This window comes from Prionailurus viverrinus, chromosome B3, assembly GCF_022837055.1.
Source record: "Prionailurus viverrinus isolate Anna chromosome B3, UM_Priviv_1.0, whole genome shotgun sequence".
In the NCBI taxonomy this organism is placed as follows: Eukaryota; Metazoa; Chordata; class Mammalia; order Carnivora; family Felidae; genus Prionailurus; species Prionailurus viverrinus.
Genome location: NC_062566.1, coordinates 2,019,262 through 2,042,693, shown reverse-complemented (window position 1 = coordinate 2,042,693; position 23,432 = coordinate 2,019,262). Strand labels below are relative to the sequence as shown.

General features: G+C 49.1%; 1 protein-coding gene across 3 annotated transcripts in view; it reads left to right on the top strand.

The window, feature by feature from the left end:
* The first annotated feature begins 828 nt into the window (after window positions 1-828).
* ABHD2 (abhydrolase domain containing 2, acylglycerol lipase) overlaps window positions 829-23,432 on the top strand; it is a 106,265-nt gene continuing 83,661 nt past the window's right edge. For 2 of the 3 annotated variants that reach the window (XM_047863300.1, XM_047863298.1), the window contains exon 1: window positions 829-974. The gene's annotated coding sequence lies outside the window, so the exon portion shown is untranslated. Of the gene's footprint in view, window positions 975-4,884; window positions 5,058-23,432 lie in introns of all 3 variants that reach the window. The other variant, XM_047863299.1, reaches the window with a different exon arrangement.

The window sequence follows — 23,432 nt, the reverse complement described above, 5'->3', positions numbered from 1 at the left end:
AGTGTTTACCAGATTTATTTAATCTCCTCGTCAATTATCACTGTTACTCCCAGTTGCGAAAGGAAGAAATCAGGGTGCATACGGAAAGGTTAAGTGACTTGCTCAAGGCCATGCAACCAGTACTAATCAACAGCAGGTCTGACTCTAAAGGCTGCATTCTTGCAGGCTGCCTCCCACTGGGCTGTCATCTTAAGTGCTGAAAGGGCAGTGGGACAGTAACAGGTCCACACTGCCCAGCACGTCCCCATCACCCTAACCAGCTGCAAGGGGCCAGAGGCTGATGCCTCCACATCCTTTCTTCTCTTTGCGGCTCGGTGATTCACCAACCTCCTTCCTCTCCCGGTTATGACCGGTGTCTTGGGCTGTGTTCTGGGCTACAGGTGAGTTAGTCGGTAGGCCTGGAGCCACCAGATTCTGCAGCTGAGCTAACCACCAGTTGGCCTCCCTCCGCTCAATTCACAAGACACCTGACCTTACCCGGCCCCCAAACAAGCTCGCGGTCACAATTGTCTCCCTTTCTGCACCCCGCCCCCATCAACAGCAAACACGACGCATCTTTTAGCCCACCTCCCTCTTTCCCCACTCCCTCCGCACTGGTCTCATCCAATAGCGTCTCAGCCCACAGGCTAAAGACGTCAAAGGTAACCAACTGTGGAGGAGTTCCTCGCCGAGGGTCCCGCCTCCACCCTGAGAAGCAGCTCCGCTGACCAATGGATTTCCCGCCGGGTGCAATGAGCGCGCGGGGCTCCTAGAGCAGCGGCTTGGCCGCCCAATGAGCGGGCGGGTTCCGAGTCAGGGGCGTGGCAGAAGCGGTCGTCAGGGGCGTGGCGGCAGTTGCTTGGGCGGGGCCGGTAGCGGCGGGAGCTGCGCTGGCCAGGGGTTCCGGCTGCATTTCCATGAGCGCCGCCGGCAGCCGCGGAGCTTCGGGAACCCGGCTAGGGGCAAACCAGGACGCGGTAGTCAACCACGCGCAGGTAAAGCCACGGCCCGGCGAGCTCCGCTAAGCCGGGATCGCTCCCACGATCCGTCGGGCCAGATCCCTGAGCCCCGAGGTCCCCGTCGTGGCTCGGCCCATCGCGCCGCTGCCTGCGCCTCGGATCCTCCGGGGCCTGTCACCTGGCGCCGCGGGGATCCCGAGGGCCGGCTCGCCCAGTGGCTGGGAGGGAGGCAGCCTGGACCGCGGCGCGTGGGATACGCCTTTCTGAAAGCTCTTCTTTGTCCCCTCCTGCCCCGGGTACCGAGGTTGGGGCATCCCTGACTGCGGCCTCCCTGCCGGCTGTCTCTCCATTGGTGCTCACTCTTGGGACCTCTGGGGTTTGGGGAGGGGGTCTGCCGACCCAGGCCTGGTGATGGAGGTCTGGGATCCGCCCCTGGAAGGAGAGGGCCGAGGGGCCTGTTTACAGCCCCGGATATCCGAGGGGCCTCTGCGTTGCAGGGCTCCAGCGGTGCACCATGGATCGGTGGGTTCAAGTTGTAAGGAGGCAGCTTTTGACCCAGTTGGAGGCGCACTTACTGAGCTTGGCCCCACGCCAGGCACTGTTCTAGGCGCTTCGTGGGCTTTCCCTACAGAGAGCTGTCCAGCAGCGCAGGCGGCTGCCTGTCCGGCAAGGCAGCCAGTGCCTCGACCTTGGAAGTGTCCAGGCAGAGGCCAGATGACAGCCACCTGTCAGGGATGCTTAGAAAGGACTCTCAAAGGGGGACTGCATGACCCACCTGGAAGGTCCTCCTTCACTCACAGATGCACTCTGGGTGACCTTTAAGGCCCAGCTTGAGAAGGATATTTCTGGGGGTCTGTTAGTTTGGAAGTGGGTGTTGAATTCACCATAATGCATTTTGTGGTCTCAACTCTGAAGAGTGGGTGTTAGCAAAGAGAATGGAGTATGCCAAGAAGATAAGGTTTATTTAGCCACCGCGAAACTCTGTAACTGGGATTCCCTTGCCCTCCATGTCATCATCTCCCCAATTCCTCTCTTTTGGTTGCTCCACCTCCAGTGTGTCAATTTCACCTGCATTCCCATAGCCAGATGGGAGGTTAGATTCCAAGAACTGGCTCCTGAGAGGGGCCCGGGATTGGTAGGTTTAGCACAGTTCACGTGGTCTGCAGCGAGAGCTTTTCGAGGGCCATTTCATTACAACCGCATTAAGTCGAGTCCAGAAGAGAAACCGTACAGTACCCCTTTCATTACTCTCTGTCATTTGCCTGAATGGAGGGGACATAATAATCTTCTGAAGGTCAGGAGGCAGAGAAAGAACCTTAATACAACTTGCTGCCTGTTTTAGGATGAAATAATCTTTGAATATCCTGGTCGGAAAGCAGACCAGGCCATATACCGTAGACCGTCGGCATAGATTTGGGGCAGCTTAGAGCTGCCGAACCCTTGGTTAGAGCTCGCCTAATCTAGCTTTTCAATGCACAGGTGAGGAAACTAAGGCCCGCAGAGGTCACAGGGCTGACTGGTCATCACGGAGCCGTGACTAAGGGGTGATCTGCTAACCCTGGATTTAGCCAATGCCTGACTCATATTTCTCTGACCCTCTCAGTGTTTAAATTCTAGGGGAAGCCAGAAGGGTTAGGAGCACAGATTTTGGATTGGAATCCTAGCCCTACGTCTTACAATATGTCACCTTTGACCAGTTAATTAATGTCTCTGTGCCTGTGTTTGCTCACCTATAAAACAGGAATAATAATGGTACTTAGATTAGAAGGTTGTTTTGAGGTTTACATGAGTTACTGTATCTGAAGCATTTAGAACAGTGCCTGGCACATAGTAACCACTCTTGATTTGCTAAATTTGATGTTCAGTTGCCTTTTCCACCCCCTCCCCCCATATCTACCATCCAATATTTTCTGTCAGGAGCTAATTTTTTTCCCTGTTCCCCCTGCCCCCAAGTCATCAAACGTATTCCAGATTTCATTGTAACAGAGACATCTGTGGGGGTTTCTAAGTCACATTGCATTAAAAAAATTTTTTTTTCTTTTATTGAATCATGTAATTCATTTCCTCTGTTAGTCCTCCCTTTGTAATTACACTGCATTTAGACCACAGATCTCTTTTATTCTCTTTAAAAAAGGGAGGAAGAAATCCTTCCGAGTGATCAACAAAGTCCCTGATAATACCAATCTTGACGGCATCCTTCCAAATATCTGTTCCCTCTCTGTGCGGCCCTCCTGCCCATTTGTCAGGGTGATGCAGCTTGATTATAAATGGATGAACATTTTTAGATGAAGATTTCATGAGCCACTGTATTAAGTGCTTTTTGGAAGTTCAAGGATCGTGTGTCAAATGCATTTAAGCAAGTTACTTAGTCATTGGAGCAGGGGGAGCACCCGCAGCGCCTGTCTTCCTCGGCAGAAGCACAAGCGTGTGACTGATTTCTGCTGGGAATGTAGCTTCTTCACTGGTTTTCCCATGTTTTCCCAGTTCTTTTCTCGGGCTTGAAATAAACGAGAAAGTGCAGTGGAATGACTTTTCCTCTCGTTTTAGTTGGGACAGTTCTCTTTCCTTCCCATTATTGCTCTCATGGTTCTGATAAATATATCTTATCTCACTTTGCCAGCCAGTTCCCTTTTTTTATTTTTATTTAAGAAAAAAAAAATTTATTCTTTATCTAGTTTTGAGGGTGAAACAGAGAGAGAGCAAGCAGGGGGAGGATCAGAGAGAGAGGGAGACACAGAATCCGAAGCAGGATCCAGGTGCTGAGCTGTCAGCACAGAGCCTGACGCAGGGCTCGAACCCACGCACCGCGAGGTCATGACCTGAGTCGAAGTCGGACGTTTAACAGACTGAGCCACCCAGGCGTCCCATCCCTTTTTTTATTTTTTAAGTTTATTTATTTATTTTGAGAGAGAGAGAGACAGAGAGCAAGTAGGGGAGGCGCAGAGAGAGAGGATGGAAAGCAGGCTCCCTTCTGTCCACGCAGAGCCCGACGCGGGCTCAATCTCGCAAACCGATGAGATCATGATCTGAGCTGGAGCCAAGGGGCTGACACTTCACTGACTGAGCCACCCAGGCGCCACAGCCAATTCCTTTCTAATTGGAAGATAACCAGTCACCTTTATTTCTGGCAGGAATCTGGTCACTTTTGGTTTTACCTTCTCTGTTTTTATGCGTTTTCTAGAATGAACCAAAGATTATCATATTCATTGATCGACACCTTCTTAAGAGTTGATTCTGAGTTTGGGTTTTTTGTTTTGGACATTCTAGAGCTCAGCCATCTTAGAATAATTGTTTTTGTTCCTTTGTGTGTTAATATGGGCCCCTTTCCCCCCACCTTTCTTTTCCTGCCTAAGGCTTCTCATTCTCAGTTACTCCTTAATTCTTCCACTTACATCTTCCTCCTGGTAATCTCTGAAAGAGCCCACAATGAATATGGTGGTTCCCCTCTGCCCAGAACATGAGGTAATTTCTTTGGTCCTGTGGAAGACAGAAGTGGAGTCTGGCTTCCCTTTTGCCTAAAACCTGGTTCTTTATTAAAAACCCTAGCAGGGAGACTTCCAAAATAATAGAATTTCATGTGGCAGAATTTCTGCTGTGATCTACTGCTAACATTATTCTGGTTTTTATTGCAGCGTGGGTTTTGAGTACTCCTTGACCAATTTGAGCGTGTAGATGACCGGTGCATGCGGTGTTTCAGCCTTCTGGTCCCATTTTGGGCCAAACTATCCCCAGGAACAGAGCGCTGGAAGTTCAGGCTGCCTCTTGATGTGGTCTGGCATGAGAATTTTGTAGGAGCTTTTCATGTCCCGACCTTTTTGGCCCCCCGTGGACATTTTTAACCCCTGTGCTGCTATTTTTGTGTCGATGTCATTGTGCACGCTGACGTCATCTCCCTCCAGGATCATTTTTCATATCTGCATATTTATTTGTGTTGTCTTGGTTCCAGGGCATCATGTTTTTTGGATTAAGTGATTTCTTTTTATGAAATGGCTGGTGCGCGGACAGATGATCAGACCCGTCGTTATCTGTGAAGCTGGTGCCTGGGATCCTGCTGCTTGCAAGGCTTGTTACACAAGGGCCCCATTTTCTCATCTTTTGTCACAGTGGAGTAGCAGACAGGTAAAGAGCTTACTAGAGAACCGGAACGTTGATACCCATGGGTTTGCCTTGTTTCTGATTTTCTCTTGTCGTCTTTAAGAAGGGGTTCATTCAGTTCAACAAGCGGAGCATGTGGTGTGTGCCGGGAAAACAGCTGTCCGGAGGAACACGTGTGTTCGGTTTGCTGCATACAGACGGTTTTGTTGTCATTTCACGTTGAGAACATTTTTAACGGTTTTTAATTCAAATTCGAAAAATCGGTAACGCAGGATGAAAGAAAACGTTTTGAAGGGCACCAAAGAAGAGACCGTAGACTCCTCTCGGTCCACCCCTGACCCCTGCCACCTAATGTTTTCCACCAGCGTTACTGATTTCTTCATCCTCCAGAGGTGTTCCATGCACAGCCAGGATGTTTTATACGTCTAGCAGCGAATTCATCATGAGTATCCCCTTCCCTTGCACACAAACGGTAGCATACTATACATGCTATTTGGAACCTTGCTTTTTTTTTTTTTTTATGTTTGTTTATTTGTTTTGAGAGAGAGACGGAGAGAGAGAACCCGAAGCAGGCTCCATGCTCAGCACAGAGCCCAACGCAGGGCTCGAACTCACGACTGACCGTGAGACCCTGACCCGAGCCAAAATCAGGAGTCGATCACTTAGCTTAACCAACCGAGCTACCCAGGCGCGCGACCCTCAGGGGCATTTTTTTTACGGAGGTGGTCTATTTCAGCTGTCTGCTTTCTGTTGCGAAGGATGCTAAGGACCATCTTATTTAGGCAGCAGCTTTGCATGGAGATCCTAACACATTTTGTGGATATTTAGGGGCAGCTCTGGTTCTTCTCTGCATCTTGTAGCTCTAAGCCTGAGAAGAGGCCAGGTGAGGTGGAGGGCTTCTCCTAAAGGTCATCCTATGAAGGGAGAGTGGGAGCATTGGAGGATGAGAACAGTGACCCTTGGCCCTTCACCTTGCCCTCAGGGCACAATGTGCTGGAATTGCCAGGGGAAGCTTGCTGTGTTTTCTCTGGTCTCCAGGGAAGACTCCTGGACCTTCGTGATACACATGTCAGCACCTCTGTCACGCCTAGCCCTGTCTCCTGCACCGTAGCACGGGCTCTGTTTGTCCTTGCCCCTGAGCATCAGGAAGGACCTGTGCACCTCACTACCGGACTTCCTGTTTGGGTAGCTTTGCTAAGTGCCCCACCCCTTGTCTCTCAGCCCAGGAAAAACCAGCTCTCCCACCTGTGCCTCCATCAAGCATCTTTCCTAAAGCAACATTCGGGAATATAATTTTTGTTGTTCTCCTTAACAGTGTTTCCCAAATTCTCTAAATCACTTTACCATTTCCAAGGTCCGAACCCGACACGGCCTGGCCAAGCTTTCTCCGGCAGTGACTCTAAGAAGGGAATTTTGGGGTTCTTCATATTTGAATTTTCTAGGGCTGCGCTTATGTTCTATATAACTGCACTGAATTAAACACGGTCTTCTGGTCTTCTGTGGCTCCCAGGTCTTGCCTGTTCTGTTTCCCTCTTCAAATGTATCTGAATCTTCATCTTGCTTTTATTTACCTCTGAGTCTAATTTGAAACTTTGTTTGTTTGTTTATTTATTTTTGAGAGAGAGAGAGAGAGAGATGGAGACAGAGTACAAGCAGGGAGGGGCAGAGAGAGAGACAGACAGACAGACAGACAGAATCTGAAGCAGGGTCCACGCTCTGAGCTGTCAGCACAGAACCTGACGTGGGGCTCAAACTCAAGAACCGCAAGACCATGACCTGAGCCAAAGTCAGATGCTTAACTCACTGAGCCACCCAGGCACCCCCCTCTGAGTCTAATTTGGAGTCACCGTGAAATCGAATTGAATCTCCAAGATCTTAGTTAGCCAGTCTAATCTGGAGTCATTACTTTCTGGTCTTTGCTCAGTGCTGGGAGTCCACATTATCTGTCAGTCATACCGTAGATACATGTTACGTGATACAAGGGAGTGGCTTTATCAGTTGTGCTTTTTCCAGCCTCCTGAGGGTAACAGAGAGAGAAATGTTGAAAATCGCCCCATTTGTGCACACTCACCCCTGGTATGTATTTATGTGCTATTCACTTACTCGTGTCAGAGCACGAAAAATCAGGAAGTCCAACATAGGATTGCCACATGTTAATCTTTTCAGGTAAGAAACCAAAAAAGCCCTGTCCTCTCCTATGTTGCCATCTTTTCATTTATTTACTTGTTTGTTTATTTATTTATTTTTAAGTAAGCTCTGCACCCAATATGGGGCTTGAACTCATAACCCCGAGATCAAGAGTCACACTCTCTGCAGACTGAGCCAGCCAGGCACCCCTATTGTTGCCATCTTTTAAGAAAAGATATTTTAGGGGCGCCTGGGTGGCTCAGTCGGTTGAGCGTCCGACTTCAGCTCAGGTCACCATCTCACGGACCGTGAGTTCGAGCCCCGCGTCGGGCTCTGGGCTGACAGCTCAGAGCCTGGAGCCTGTTTCAGATTCTGTGTCTCCCTCTCTCTGACCCTCCCCTGTTCATGCTCTGTCTCTCTCTGTCTCAAAAATAAATAAACGTTAAAAAAAATTTTTTTTTAAAAAGAAAAGATATTTTAATACCAAAAATATGGGAAGGTCGGTGTCCCGGGATAAACAGAACGGGTTTGGAATGCTAAAAAGCTTGAGCTAGTGGGAATGGAATCATGGCCTGGAGAGAGCCTGAAGAAGAGGACTTGGTCAAGGAGGTTCCACTTTTCCGGGTTCCTTAAACAGTGCTGGGAAACCAGGCCGTTCATGTAGCCTGGCTGACCTCCCTGTAGCATCGTTTGGTGTGGGTTTGTGCCTGGTGTTTTAAGGTGGTGTGGACTACACAGCGTTGATAATGCAGTTGTAGTATCTTAGAGTGATATGAGCCAGTCCTGGAAGTTGTTCTTTGACTCTGTGAGGTCTTCATTTGTTTGTGTCTAAAGTGCCACGTTGTGGTTCTTTTTTGTTTGTTTGTTTTTTTAAGTTTATTTATTTTTATTTTTTTTTCCTAATGTTTATTCGTTTTCGAGAAAGAGAGAGAGCATGAGCGAGGGAAGGGCAGAGAGTGGGAGACACATAATCTGCAACAGGCTCCGGGCTCCGAGCTTGTCAGCACAGAGCCCGACGTGGGGCTCGAACTCACGAACAGTGAGATCATGACCTGAGCTGAAGTCGGACGCTCAACCGACTGAGCCACCCAGGCGCCCCGACCATTCTTTTTTGTATAACTGGCAGCGTATTGTGCATGGGGTCCTCTCTCTCGCTTTGTTCAGTTAACGTGGAATGATGCTTCTTAGCAAATGTCCACGTGCATTGTTTGGTATCCTATTAACTTTCTCAGGTATGCAGTTATGACATTATTCCCTCTAAAAGTTGAGGGAAACCCAACATGCCTAGGAGTATGTGATTGCACTGGAGCCGTTCATTTGTTCAGCAAACATTTGTTGAGCTCTCTCTCTGCTGGGCCGCTGCCGTCTGGGCCTTCCATGGGGGCCGGACCTTCTGCCCCACCATCAGCCCCACCATCAGCCCTTGCTTGGCCCCGAGGTCACTTTCCATAAATGCCTGGTGAGCCTCCAGGCCCTCACAGCTAGCTCCCTGTGTGGCCTGAACTGTGCTCCCACCATGGACTTTTAGCTTCTAGCTTCCAAATGCCTTGGCTGCAATGCCCTTCTCTATTCTGATCACGTAAATAAAGTGCTTTCTCTTTCTTGTCCGTGACATTGAAAAATGTGCCCTCCTAAATAGCAAGATGATGGGAAATGCCAAGTAGCTTACAACCGAGGATATTCTCCCCAATTTGGAAAACACAACCCCTTTCCCTTAGTCTATCATTAATATCACTCATCAGTCTATTTATTGACTTTACATAGAAAGCTGGGTGTTGCAGTGAAATTGCCAGAGAAATCTTCACTTTGCCACCAAAGAGCTTCTAAGAGGAATGCAGGTTTTTTTTTTTTAAGGCTCTCTCTGGATGGAAGAGGCTCAGAGAGCACCTATCGACGGGGCTAAAGTAGTTGGGGTCTGTCCAGCTCTACAAAGAGCCTCTGAGATGGGTAGGTGCCTCACGTCTTTGTATTCCTAGAGCCTTACCCACAGCCTGGCACTGGGAGGGTCCCTGGGCCTCAGTTTCCTCACTTGCATTAATAATAACTCACAGAACTATTTTGAATACCAACTCAAATGAGGGAGTGTCTGAGGACGCACTCTTGTAAACAGTACATTATGTAATTGGTCTCCGCTGTCAGCTTTAGTGCATTTCGTGACTTGCTTGAGGAATAACTGATGTATTTCAATCACAAGCATTTGATTAGAGTTACACGCGTAGGAATATTTAGTATCATCTGGTTCTCCTCCTTTGTTTTCAAGATACAGTGACTTGTTAACATCAGCCAGAGAACACCCCAGGGGCCCAAGGTGAGGGTCGTCACACCCTAACCTGTGGTTTACAAACAATATTTTCTCTGGGTGGCTGACAGAGAAACTAATGGGCTGGGATGGGAACACAGGTGTGTCCACGTATGATCCACTCGTCACCTGTAGAAGACGGTTAGATTGGACCGGTCATGATCGCTCCCAGGCAAGTCTGGGAGCTGGACTAACCAGGCTTGTAGATCTGGACGTTTGGCTCTGGACTGGGATTCTCTAGCCTTGTTGCAGAAGCCAAGCCCCTCCTCTGGTGAGGACACCACTGCCAAGTTCACATTGTGTTGGAGTTTTTAATTATTGAATGTAATCACAGGACACTCTTATTATGCCCCACTTAATGGGTCAGGAAACCGAGGAGCAGAGAGGTTAAGAAGCTTGCCCGAAGTCACATTGTCAGTAAATGGTACAGTTGCCATTCAGGCCAGGTCTATCTGTCCCCAAAGCCTGTGAATTTCCCCACCCTGCTGTGCGTGGCCTCACCACCCCATCAGTGCACACCCACAGAAAGCATCTCGATGAAGTAGAAGTCTTTGTAACCACAATTGTTCTGACCTATTTACACCGACATGTATCAGATGCCATAGATGTTTGAGGAGGGATTTTCCGTTTCCCTTAGATGCCAAAAAAGATCCCTGTGTTGTAATTCCACCAACATTTCGATCCAGGTTAATTTAGGATTAATCGTTTTCAAATTTATATTTGCTGGGGGCGCCTGGGTGGCTCAGTCGGTTAAGCGTCCGACTTCAACTCAGGTCACGATCTCGCGGTCTGTGAGTTCGAACCCCGCGTCAGGCTCTGGGCTGATGGCTCAGAGCCTGGAGCCTGCTTCGGATTCTGTCTCTCCCTCTCTCTCTGCCCCTCCCCTGTTCATGCTCTGTCTCTCTCTGTCTCGAAAATAAATAAACGTTAAAAAAAAAAATTAAAAAAAAACCAACAAATTTATATTTGCTGGATTATGTCATAAATTCATGCCAGTTGGAAAATACCATAGACGATTTTGTTGCACTGGCTGTTTCGGAGTACATTAGCAGAAATTGTAAGTCTTCTGTAGATCTTCTTCTTTTTTTTTTTTTTTTTTTTTGAGTTTATTTACTTTTTAGAGAGAGAGAACACAAGCACGAGCGGGGGAGGGACAGAGAGAGGGAGGATCCCAAGCAGGCTCCACACTGAGCCCGCCGTGGGGCTGAACCCACAAACTGTGAGATCATGACCTGAGCCGAAACCAAGAGCTGAATGCTTAACCGGCTGAGCTGCCCAGGTGCCCCAAAATTGTGAGTCTTCTAGAGGTATTTCAGGATTTATCTGAATACCAACAATCAGTAGGCAGCTTTCTGTCTGCCTTCTCTTTGGGTGCCTTTGCTTCCTTCTGCTACCCAGAACAGCCTGTTTGGGCTTTGACTTCTCTTTATGTGTAAGCAGTTTCTGAAGTCGATTGATTTAGAGCTCCTTGAACTTACTAAGATACGTTTCAGACAAACGGGGGGAAAGGTAAAAGAAATATGGCATCAGACAATAGCTTCTCTGAGTGATGGAAAGTGGAAAACTTTCATTTAGATGGATGATGATTTGCCTGAACTCTGAGATGTTCTTTAAAATATCCAAAAACGGCTGCCAGCCCAGGGCACGCTGAGTTTTTTTTCCCTTGCTCCGCGCTAGTGCGGCCGTTACTCACAAAGACCCGTGCCTCTCAGCCTAGTGTCATAATCTCCTTGTAAGAAAATTCTGCTTGGGGCGCCTGGGTGGCTCAGTCGGTTAAGCGTCCGACTTCAGCCAGGTCACGATCTCGCGGTCCGGGAGTTCGAGCCCCGCGTCGGGCTCTGGGCTGATGGCTCAGAGCCTGGAGCCTGTTTCCGATTCTGTGTCTCCCTCTCTCTCTGCCCCTCCCCCGTTCATGCTCTGTCTCTCTCTGTCCCAAAAATAAATAAATGTTGAAAAAAAAATTAAAAAAAAAAAAATCATTAAAAAAAAAAAAAAATTCTGCTCAAGGGACCCGGATGGTGAGGTGTCAGGCCTTCCCACAGACTCGGACAGTAAACGTGTAGAGTGCCCCCGCTGCGTGCTCGCCGCCGTTAAATTTAAACTTGTGTAGAATTCACACAAGGGTGGTATTAGAAGGGCGTGGAATCCCCAACAGAGACGAAAGGAAGATGAATCGTTACTTTCATGTCGCGACGAGGCTTACAGATTTTCTCGTTATGAAAGGGTGTTTGCAAAATGGAAGCGTGGGAGGTGGTGTGGTTGTTAGGGCCTTAAGGGGATGGGCCCCCAAATGAAGATTCCTGTGTAGCTCAGCAGGTCGTACAAGACTATTTGGTGGTAACATCGTGTGTGAAGTATATTAAAAAAAAAACAACCAGAAAACTATTTGGATGCCATCGAGGGCGTGCCATGATGTTCGAATGGTGAATGACAATGCTTGTCCAACATCCCATGGATCAGGTTGCACGGAGCCAGATAAATGCTCACACCCACTGCCTCGTGCACTCAGACCTTCATGTACCTGCACGGCACGCACGGCCAAGGCCACACGTGTGTGGCGCCATCTTCTCGTAAGTAAAGGCCTGAAGCTTCATTCCGTAATGACTCACTCACTCGGCTCCCAGACCCCACCCTCTTGCCCTGTCTGCCGGCCTCCTGACTGTCCGGCCTTCTTGGGCCTTGGTTCAGCCTGGGAGCCCAGCCTGGGACCCCTAGCTAGGGGTCCACCTCCTTCTTCCTTCTGCTTCCTTTGTTTGAATTCCTCCAGTATCTATAGTTGGACTTTAGGATTTCATACTTAAATACACATGGATTCGCACTGTTTTCCAGTTACTTCATGGATGCCACGTATTACCTGTACTTTCATAGTCCTCCCCGAGCTTAGAATGAAGCTAATGCCTTTGGTACCCATGGAGAACAGCGTGGAATGTCAGAAGGGGGGTGTGGATTTGCATCACACCCTCCCCACCCCCTGTGGTATTGACACACTTTTTTTTCCAGGGGTTGGTGGAGGACGAGGTGTGTGTGTGTGTGTGTGTTGGGGGGGTGGGGGGGGGTGGGACAAACCACTGCTGTATCCATGAGGGTGCTCCCAGCTTATACCAGTAAATCAATTTTTGAGAAACGGGCTCACTCTCTTTCCCAGTTATGGAGAAGCAGTTCCCTCATTTCTGATGAAAAAAATCTTCCTTGATGGCTGGTTCCTTATCTCTCAGGAGACATGTGCCCATGGGGGAAGCTCAGGAGAGGAGGAACCCCTATAAAGTGAGCTGGCGGCTGAGGCCCTGTGGTGCGCGGTATCTTACGGCGTTGGGTGGAGGGAGACCGGGGTGGGCTCGGAGCAGACGCGTGGCTGATACGGGCGAGGTGTAGACAGAAACCCAAGGAGGAGGCCGCTGGGTGACGAGGGCAGCAGTTGGGACTTGCCCACAATGGAAGGCTGAGAAAGCTCGCTTCCCGAGTAGGAGGCCAGACCGGGTGAGGCCTAGAACAACAGTGAGATGTTTGTGTCGATGTCTGAGGAGACGGGAAGACTTGAGGGCGTGAACCTGCTTCGGGCTCTTTGCTTTGAAAAAGAATCTATTTAGCCAAGACCCCGAAAATATCAATCCAGAGGGTTGCCCTTTCCATCTTAGAGCTTTTGAATTTTTATTTTTTTAGCTATTTCAGTGTCTTCTGTAGAAGGATCTGATAAAGCCAAGCTCAGGAAAGCCTGAGGGACCAATTCCATGCTCTTCACGTATTAAAAGTCCCTAGCTATTGCTTTAAAACTAACATTTTTATAATCTTGAAATATTTAATAAGGCAGCTTTCCTCTAAAAAGCTCAAGGCATCTTACAAACCTTATCTTGAGTATATCTGTGGGTATTTTATAATTATAAAGCTTCTTTTATCTACATAATTTCATTAACAGCTTTCCCTTAATAACCTGTGTGTAACCTCCCCTCCCCCATTTTATAGAAGAAAAAGCAAACTTTCATAAAACTTAGATAATTCTGGGCGCCTGGGTGGCTCAGTTAAGCGTCTGACTTCAGCGCAGGTCATGATCTCACGGTTCGTGAGTTCGAGCCCTACACTGGGCTCGCAGCTGTCAGCACAGAGCCCACTTCAGATCTTCTGTCCCCTCTCTCTCTGCTTCCCCTTCCTGCTCATGCTATTTCTCTCTCACTTTCAAAAAGATAAATAAAACATTAAAAAAATTTTTTTTAATAAACTTAGATACTTCACCCAGGGCCACCTAAGATCATTTGGGGGAACCTGAACTCAAACCCGGGCCATCCGATTCTAAAATCTGTCATCGTTACATTATACCACACGGGCTCCTAGGGAAAACTTCAAAACCCTCAGAGAGGGCAAGTGATCTGCCCAAAGTTGCACAGCACAGCATATCCAGAGGAGAGAATAGCTCCAGATGCCACCAGAAGCAACTAGTGTGAAGACACATGGGCGCCCCTTCCCTCTTCTGACGGCTAGGATCCTTCCACTTGGGTTGTGACCTAGAAGCTGGGGACGAGGCTCTATTGAGTGCCCGGAATCAGCCGGACTGATGGCGGAGGCTGGGTCGGACCTCCACGGAGGCCCACTGTGGTGGCTGGCTTGGTTAGGACCAGATGGGTGACTGTCTCATCATATCATATCCTTGCCTTCATTTTTAACCCAAGGGCCTGGGTGTGAATCAGTCCTTCATATTTATCAGCATTGAGCTGGTGGAGTTTGTCTTCTAAGACTTGGGCATTTGTCACAATGGAATCCATGTGACCTTTAAGCCTGCCGCTCTAAGCTGGCATGCGATACTGTTTCTACTCACAGCATCTGAGATATTTATAAAACAGAAATAAGTAAAGCATGCCTTAAAATGCCATGCACATTGTATACCCTTGCCTCCAGAACCTTCTCAGTCTTGGAAGGGCAAAGAGCCCAGAACCTTTCCTGCTTTCTAGGCCTGTGTTAAAGGGTCTGGCGGCCGAGCCCTGAGGGGAGCTCTTTTCTCCCACAACTGACAGAACTCATCAGCGGAGAACCACAGAGCCAGGAGGGGCCGGAGGGCTGGTGAGCTAACCCTGCGGGCAGTGTCTTTCCCATGGGAAAGGGCAAGGGGCTTGACATGTTGGTCAGGTCTTCTCACACATCTGCTTCACGGATTCATTCATTCATTCATTCATTCATTTCAAAGAGAGAGAGAGTTCTTGTGCTTGCACGAGCAGGGGAGGGGCAGGGGAGATAGACTCTCAAGCAGGCTCCCCCACGCTCAGCACAGAGCCCGACACCGGGCTGGAACCCACAACCCTGGGATCATGAGCTGAGCCAAAGTCAAGAGTCAGACACTGAGGGGCGCCTGGGTGGCGCCGTCGGTTGAGCGTCCGACTTCAGCCAGGTCACGATCTCGCGGTCCGTGGGTTCGAGCCCCACGTCGGGCTCTGGGCTGATGGCTCAGAGCCTGGAGCCTGTTTCCGATTCTGTGTCTCCCTCTCTCTCTGCCCCTCCCCCGTTCATGCTCTGTCTCTCTCTGTCCCAAAAATAAATAAACGTTGAAAAAAAAAAAAAAAAGAGACACTGAACCGCGAGCCACCCAAGCGCCGCTCACACATCTTCTTCTTGACGCCTGCGTGGTGGAGGGCGGGTGCCAGAGTTATAGCAGGCCGTATGTGTCATTGCTTTCATTGCAGGGTGTGGACCTTGCTGTGTTAGCCAGGTAGCTGTGCTCTGCTCCAGCACTGGCCCTGTCCCCAGTTTCCTCCTTCTGGCAGTTTGTTTGCAGACATTGAAGACGGGGTGGCATCCGTGCCGTTCCCAGAACGTGCCCGGATATTTTCTTTTGTGCCGTACATCCGGAGATGCTCTTCTCTCCGGTTGTGCCCCTGCTTTTTTTTTTAATGTTCATTCATTTTTGAGAGAGGGAGCGTGAGCGGGGAAGGGGCAGAGAGAGGGGGACAGAGGATCCGAAGCAGGCTCTACACTGACAGCAGAGAGCCTGACATGGGGCTCGAACTTACAAACTGTGAGGTCATGACCTGAGCCAGAGTTGGACGTCAACCCACTGAGCCACCCAGGCGCCCCTCCAATTGTACCCTTCTCTTAAAAACTCCAGGAAACTGGGCACTTGAGTTTCTTGGATTCCGGTAAGCTGAGATGTGCTTTTGGTATTACAGAATGTAATTACAGAATAGGTTTTGTAACACCACGTGTAGGGCTATCAAATATATTTATTAAAGTGCCTGTCCCTTTAGAAAATTCTAGGCTTTCTATAGAGGAAACACCTGGCTTGTGATTTTTTTGTTTGTTCTCAGGTAAGGATTGAATGGTTTCTCTGCGGTGGAGAAAACCGTTTTGCTTGTGATTTTACTAAGCACTTTACCCATTCGACCTTGTCCTCCGGTAGGAAGTATAAGTACCTTTTCAGCAGGGCTCTTGGCTAATGGGAGAGGCCAGCTTCCTTTCTGTATTTGAGTAAGGGCTTGTAAAAGTGCTCAATTCAATGTGCGTGCTTAACTGTGACTCAGTCTCCTGCTATTTTTAGGTTAGTGATTTTCTTTCGGGAAAGCTGGTGGGTTGGTAGCCATTCCTGACGTTGACATGTGAGGTTCACGTTTTCTCACAGAGGGTAGCTCTCCCCTTACTAGGAACTTGTAGGACATCCTCCGAAACGCAGCCGGTTTGGCGTGTGACCTTATGACTTTGTGGAAGAATACGGTTACATTAAAGTTAACATGTGAGTGAGTTCGCGCAGAGAGGCAATTTCAAGGCCCGAATTTTGGCCACAACTGAAAACCACGTCAACATAAATGTAGTTAATTATCTGTAAATTCTTCCCCCTTCTCTCTACCAAATTGTGTGCGACTGCGGACGGGCCCTTCGTTTTGTAGCCCCTGATCTGTAAGAGATACTCTGCTAGATCACCAGGGGGCTTTCTCCCTCCTTGCCCTGTCGTCTCCCTCCCGTCAGCCGCTTCCCGGCATCTTCACACGAGCCGCCAACGGCCACCCGGGCTGATTTGCTGGAGGAAATCTCGTCCAGGTCCTCAGTGCTCAGTATTCAAAAAGAAGCCTTGTGGGGCATCTTTTTGCCTCCTGAGGCCACGACAGACCTCCGGAGCGGCCTGTCGCTGCCAGGGCTGTCCATCACTTCGGGCTTGAGGCGGTTACCCTGAGGGCTCATCCCCGCAGAACTTTCCCTGCGAGAACACGCAGGCCTGGAACAACCTATGGATGCTGGGGGGTGGTTCTGTGAGCTGCTGGCACAGGGGCTGACGCGGGGCATTGAAACCTCCCTGGGAGCGAGAACGGGGCCCCAAGTCAGCCCGGGCTGTCCGAAGCGTGCAGTTCTGGGTAGACCAGGATGTACTTTGGAGCCTTCTGGGGACACCGTCCCGGCCCCGTGGCCGTGAGTGACAGTGAGCGGCCGGCCGGCCGGGCTTTCTCCTGGCAACGTGCTCTGGGCCTGTGTCTCCTGTGGAGTGGCTTCTTCAGATTGTTCATTTAGTTGCTTTGTTTTCTCTAACTGCTCTGACTTTTGTAGTTAAGTGGCAGAGAAAGTGGGGTAGAAAGGGGCCCTTTCCCTCCCCGCTTTCTCCTCAAAGTTGTCACGTTGTCGACGTCTAGGGCTGACTGCGTTTTAACCAAGCGGCCACCGACAAGGCTAACATTGGGGTGACGTGAGGGTTTCGTCGGCGGTGTGCCGTGGCCTTCCACCGGCCTTCCTGACTCTCCTCACGGGGCCTGCGAAGCCTGCCAGAGCCTTCCGGTGCCGGCCTGGGGTTTTATTTCAGGGCGTCGGAGAGGTTTGTCAGCAGAGCCAGGCCAGGCCAGAATAAGTTTACCCCGCAGGCAGGGGTGTGGGTGAGGGGTCAGCCCTTCCACGGGGAAGGGGGGACCCCCTCAGCAGGAGAGAGAGGGCGCGCGTGTCAGGAGCACGACCGGAACCCCTTTCGGTGCAGAAGCGAGGATGCATCTTGGAACTGTGAAGAGCTGAGAACTTGGTGAAGAACACTTAGTATGTAGTGGTTCGTTAAGTTCAACATGGTTCCGCATCGGAAGAATCAAGAGGAGCGTGTCCCGGGGTGAATTCCGGACTTGTTGGAGGAGGTCCAAGCAGTCAGTCAGCCAGTTACTTCATTTTTAGGGAGGGTTCTGTGTCAGGTGGGAAAGAATATCTTCTAGGGTAATTTCTGTCAGATAAGGGAGCTTTCTAAGGAAAACGGGAGGAGGGCTTAGTAGCGGTGATGGGATAGCTCGTATTTGGGGGCCCTTCGCTGGATGCCAGGAGTGTCTCTGGATCAGCACGTTCAGATCGCAGTTGAGCCCCGACGACAAACACCATGACCGGTGCGGCTGGGACTTGACACTGGGCTCTCTCGCTCCAGGGCCCGAACCTACACAAAATCCACGTCTAACCGGCGGGGACTAGAAGGAGAGATATTCCTTAGGAGTTTGGCTTGGTTTTCCTTAAGAGGTATTTACTGTGAGACGCACAGAAGGACTGGAGCCTATCGGTCGGGTCCCCTCAGGTTGGAGGAGACACCCCCTCCCCACATGTCCCCGTCTCTGGCTTCCTTAGGTCATTGATACTAGGAGAGGAGACGGTGGTCTGACAGCTGAACCGCAGAGGCCAAGAAGCCAATACTGTGTGTGCACAGAATACGATTTGAATTGTGTTAATGAGTAGCCTGTGAGCGTTCATGTCCGCTCGCTGATTTGGGCCGGAGAAAGGGGCAGACGAAATAGTACAAGGGAGCTTGTGTGGGTCACCAGGAACCTTTCAGAAGGACGTGACAGAGCGTGTCTCTGGCCTCTAAGGACAGAAGCGGGGAGCAATGGAGTCAGGAGAGGTCATTTGGGCACATTCTCTCACAGTGCTGAGAAGGTCTGAAATCAGGGTGGCTTCCTTCCCGAGGGCTCTGAGGGAATTCTGTTTCGTGCGCTGCTCCTAATTTCTCTTGGTTGCTGGCAATCCCTGGCGTTCCTGTTCTCCGTGGTGCACCGCTCCAGTCTCTCCTTCCACCTTTCAGGTTATTTATTTATTTTTTTTAAGTTTATTTGAGAGAGAGAGAGAGAGAGAGAGCACGAGTAGGGGAGGGTCAGAGGGAGAGGGAGAGAGAGAATCCCAGGCAGGCTCCATGCTGTCCGCGCAGAGCCTGACGTAGGGCTCCAGCTCACAAACTGTGAGATCATGACCCGAGAGGCAACCAAGAGTCGGCCACTTAACTGACTGAGCTTCCAGGCGCCCCTCTGTTTCTGTCCACCTTTAAAAGGTCTTCTCTGCGTGTCTGTATCTCTGTGTGCAAACTTCCTGCTCCTTACCAGGACCCCAGACGTGGAGTTAGGGCCAACTCCAATCAGTGTGACCCCCTATCTAAATGACATCTGCCAAGAACTGATATCCAAAGGAGGTCACATTCACAGGTCCCAGACGGTTGGGAATTTGGTGGGGGGGGGGGGGGGGGGCTACACTACGTATCCCACCACACCGTGTAATGAGTTTTCTGTGTTTGAAGTCTCTGCTCGGTTTTTTCTTTCCTTCCTTTGTGTTATCAGTGAACATTAATATTCCAAGGCTGAAATCGTCATTCACCCACGCAGGTGGAGGGACTGTGACAGAACTACGGGCATAAATGGCACAGCTACAAATGTTGAACTTACTTGAAGGAAGAACAAAGGCCATAAGGGCTGTTGCTGTTGCGAGTCGTGTTAATGATGCACAAAGTCAGCCGGCAACAGGGGCTGTCTCTTGTTACAGAGCACGGAGAGTTTTTCCTGTGCCTATTAGCCACGGACTGCAATTCTATCCCTAGAATCTCAGAAATTTTGAGCTGTAGGAGACCTTTGGCATCATCTGCTTCTAACCTAACCCTCTTATTTTACAGAGGAGGCCTTTGGGGCCCAGAAAGGTTAAGGGACTTATTCAAGGTCACTAGATAGGACGAGCAGGGCAGGCACTAGGACCCAGGTCTCAGAACCCCAAGACTGGAGCTTCTCCCAGCCCCATAGCCACGGCCGGCTGGCCGTCTCACTGCATCTGTGTGTCCGTCTCAAAATAACGGCCTTGGCCTTGGGAGAGCAGTGGTGGAACTACTACTAGTCAAGCGTGTCGTAGAGACTGAGGCACCCCTGAAAGTTCCTTTGCTCGTGGGCATTTTGCAGCACCTCGTACGTGGGTTTCCTTCTTAACGGAGAGACTACACGCGCGGTTTTAACGATCAGTTACAGCATTTTACGAGTAAATCCACTCAAAACGACTGGTGGGGGCGGGAGAGGTGTGCGGCTCTCTGGCTGAGGACCGACCCATCAGGTCTGCGGTAAGCCCAGCCCTTCTTTTCCCGGAGATTGGAGGTGGGGTGGGGGCGGGGAGATGCTTCCTTTCCCTCTGGCACAATACCCGGCCCCCACCCCCACCTCCCCACCTTCTGTGTGGCTTCTTTTCCCCACCTGGGCCGCCTGATGTTCCTATTAACCAGATTTCGCCTGCCCAGAAAAGGGAGGAAGGGGCACACGAAATAGTACAACCGCAGCGTAGTTTGCCATGTCTGGAACAAGTTCAGAATATTAATCCTTTGTGGCAGATTGAACTTGGAAAGCGAGAGCGCCATGAAATGAAATGCAGCAAGGTAAATTAAAATGAATGTCAGGAGTTTTGTTCTGAAGTTGCCAGTTAATTAATGCCTGGTTTTATGCACACATATTCATACGTATTTAATATATGTGTTAAATATGTATTTTTATATATATGTATAATACACATATACTGCGCGCACACACGTCCTCTCTCACACTTACACATATGTCTTCTTAAATTCTGTACTCAAGTCCCAGTTCTAGATCTAGCTGCTCCATAAGTCCTTCCCTGGTTAATTTTTTCCTAGGCGAATTTATTCTCGTCCCCAAGTTCCTAAAGTATAGACAGCCTTAAGATAAACTTCTTTTCAAACTCTTGTTGCACAACAGTGCAGTGGGAACGCAAAGTGGTGCAGCCACTGTGGAAAACAGTATGGAGGTTCCGCAGAAAGTTAAAACGAGAGCGACCGGGGCACCTGGGTGGCCCAGTCGATTAAGCACCCGACTCTTGGTTTCGGCTCAGGCCACGATCTTGCGGTTCATGAGTTTGAGCCTCACGGTGCTTGGGATTCTCTCTCTCCCTCTCTCTGCTCCTCCCCTGCTCGTGCTCTGTCTCTCCCTCAAAATAAATAAGTAAACATTAAAAAAAGTTTTTAAAATAGAACTACCTTAACAATCTGGTAATTGCACTGGCGGGTATTTATCCCCCAAAGTACAAAAACACTAATTCAAAGGGATAGATGCACCCCTATGTTTATAGTAGCATGCTAAGCAAAATAAGTCAGAGAAAGACAAATACCAGGGGCGCCTGGGTGGCTCAGTCGGTTAAGCATCCGACTCTTGATTTCAGCTCAGGTCATGATCTCATGGTTTGTGAGATTGAGCCTCGAGTCAGGCTCTGCACTGATGGCCTGGAGCCTGCTTGAGATTCTTTCCCTCCCCCTCTCTCCCCACCACCCCCCCATTCAAGCTCGCTCTTTCTCTCTCTCAAAATAAATACACTTAAAAAAAAAAAAAACAAGCAAAGGGGAAAAAAAGAGACAAACCAAGAAACAGACTCTTAACTCTAGAGAACATGCTGTTGGTCACCAGAAGGAAGGTGGGGGGGTGAGGGAAATGGGTTGAGGACTAAGGAGTACATTGGGTGATGTACCGAAGTGTTGAATCACTGTTTTGTGCACCTGAACCTAATGTAAACACTGTATGTTAACTATACTGGAATTAAAATAAAATTTAAAAAAAAGATAAGCCTCTTTTCTCCCCAGTTAAAATGAGAGTTCTACTTCGTCGCGGTCCTACGCAATGCTTAGTACAGTGGTCGGGTCCTTGAGCCACTGAAGTTCAAGAGAGGTGGCCCTGGGGACACCCTGCTCCTTGGGACTTCAAGTCCAAGGCTTGGATCAAGGGTGCATATCTGGACGGTAATAATTAAAATCCTTCATAGGGTTGCCTTCACTGAATTGAATTCAGTTTAAAACCTTGGCATTTTTTGAGGGTTGCGGAAATTAATTCTCTGCTGCATTTGCTATTAAAAAAAAGTTGTAGGAGGACATTGCCTATCACATCACTCAAGGTCCCCTTATATAAAGTCCCGCAGAGGCTCTTTTTAAATAACTCTGGTGCCAGAAAAACCCTGCTTCCCCTTCATATCTGTCATGCTTTCTGGGATAAGAGCACAGTACATATTCTGTTTCTTTCGATTTTGGAGAACCATAGGTTTGACTGGGTTTCCGTTTTTCCTTTCGCATTCAGAAAGCTCAGGTCCATTTCTAGGCTTGCTCCCATACATAATCGTGTACATTGAAGAGGTATTTTTCTTGTCTAGATAGTCTTACTTTCTTCTTAAGATTTTATTAGTTGCTATTTTAAAGCTTTCTTCCCCTAATAAAAATATTTATTATTGTTATGAATTTTGGAAAAGAGAAGAAAAAGTGCCTATACTCTAATAACCCAGTGATCGTAGCATCTGGAAAGATTTGAGCATATAATATTTCCTTCTGGGGGCACCTGGGTGGCTCATTTGGTTAAGCGTCTGACTCGGTTCAGGTCATGATCTCACGTTTTGTGAGTTCGAGCCTCTGTGCTGACAGCTCGGAGCCTGGAGCCTGCTTCAGATCTTGTGTCTCCCTCTGTCTCTACCTCTTCTCTGCTCAAACCCTTTCTCTCTCTCTCTCTCTCAAAAATAAACATTAAAAAAAAGAGTATTTCATTCTGTAGCATTGGAAATTGCAGACCAGAGATTCTAGAAGTAACAATGGCTTAAACATGCAAGGGATTATTCTCTCACATAAAAGAAACCTGGAGGTAGGCAGTACAGGTCTGATACAACGGCGCCATGAAATCATCAGGGACCCCAGGCTTCTGTCTTTCTACTCTGTTGTCATCTTAATGTGGCTTCTAGAATGACCTCAAGGTCACTTCATGGCCCAAGATGGCTGCTGGGGGTGCAGCCATGTTGCCTACATTCCAGGGATGCTGGAAGGGAGAAGGATGGAAAAAGAGTTAACTCCCTGCCTTTTAGGGAGTCTTCGGAGAAATCAGACCAGCGCCTTCAGAATTGGCTAGAATTTAGTCATGTTGACTCACCAACCTGCAAGGGCAGCTGTAGTTTTTTCCCAGGAGGCAGGACCATTTTACAGGTCTCTGTTACAAGGAAGAAGGGGAGACTTCCTTCTGGGAAGCAGTGAGCCATCTGCTACATTTCTGGATCGTTCTCCATGCATATCTGTTCAGTGTTTTCTTGAATCCGTCTCAGATAGTTTGTGGGAAAAGTCAAGGCTTAGGTCAACATCAGTGTGAATAACAACAAAACACACTACATCGTAAGTGCCACTCCGCCCTTCCATAGTTTTTCTGTGAGTTTATTATTTATACGTATGCTGATGGTGTATGTTTTGAATATTCAGTCAATACAGAGTTATCCAGGGCCAGAGGGATGTTATGCAGGTTTCTCCACGGGTAGCGTATTCTGATGCCCGTAGGAACCACTCAGACATCCTGAATGATTAAGCAGGCGGCGGGGGGCGGGGGGTGGGGGATCAGTGTTGCGGACCATGATGGAGAGGCCTCATCTGGAGGGGGCGGCCCCCTCTCAGCTCCATCCATCGTTGCCAAGTGAGAACACAAGCTCAGCGTTGCCAAATCTTACAATTTTTTTTCTTTTTTTAATGTTTATTTATTTCTGAGAGAGAGAGAGAGAGAGAGTGCACACGTGAGCAAGCTGGAGAGGGGCAGAGAGATGGGGACAGAGGATCTGAAGCAGGCTCTGTGCTGACAGCAGAGAGCACGACGCAGGGCTCGAACTCATGAACTGTGAGATCATGACCTGAGCTGAAGTCGGACGTTTGACCAACTGAGCCATCCAGGCGCCGTGATTTTTTTTTTTTTTTCCCAAGAGACACCAGAGATTCAGATTTTTTTATCTGA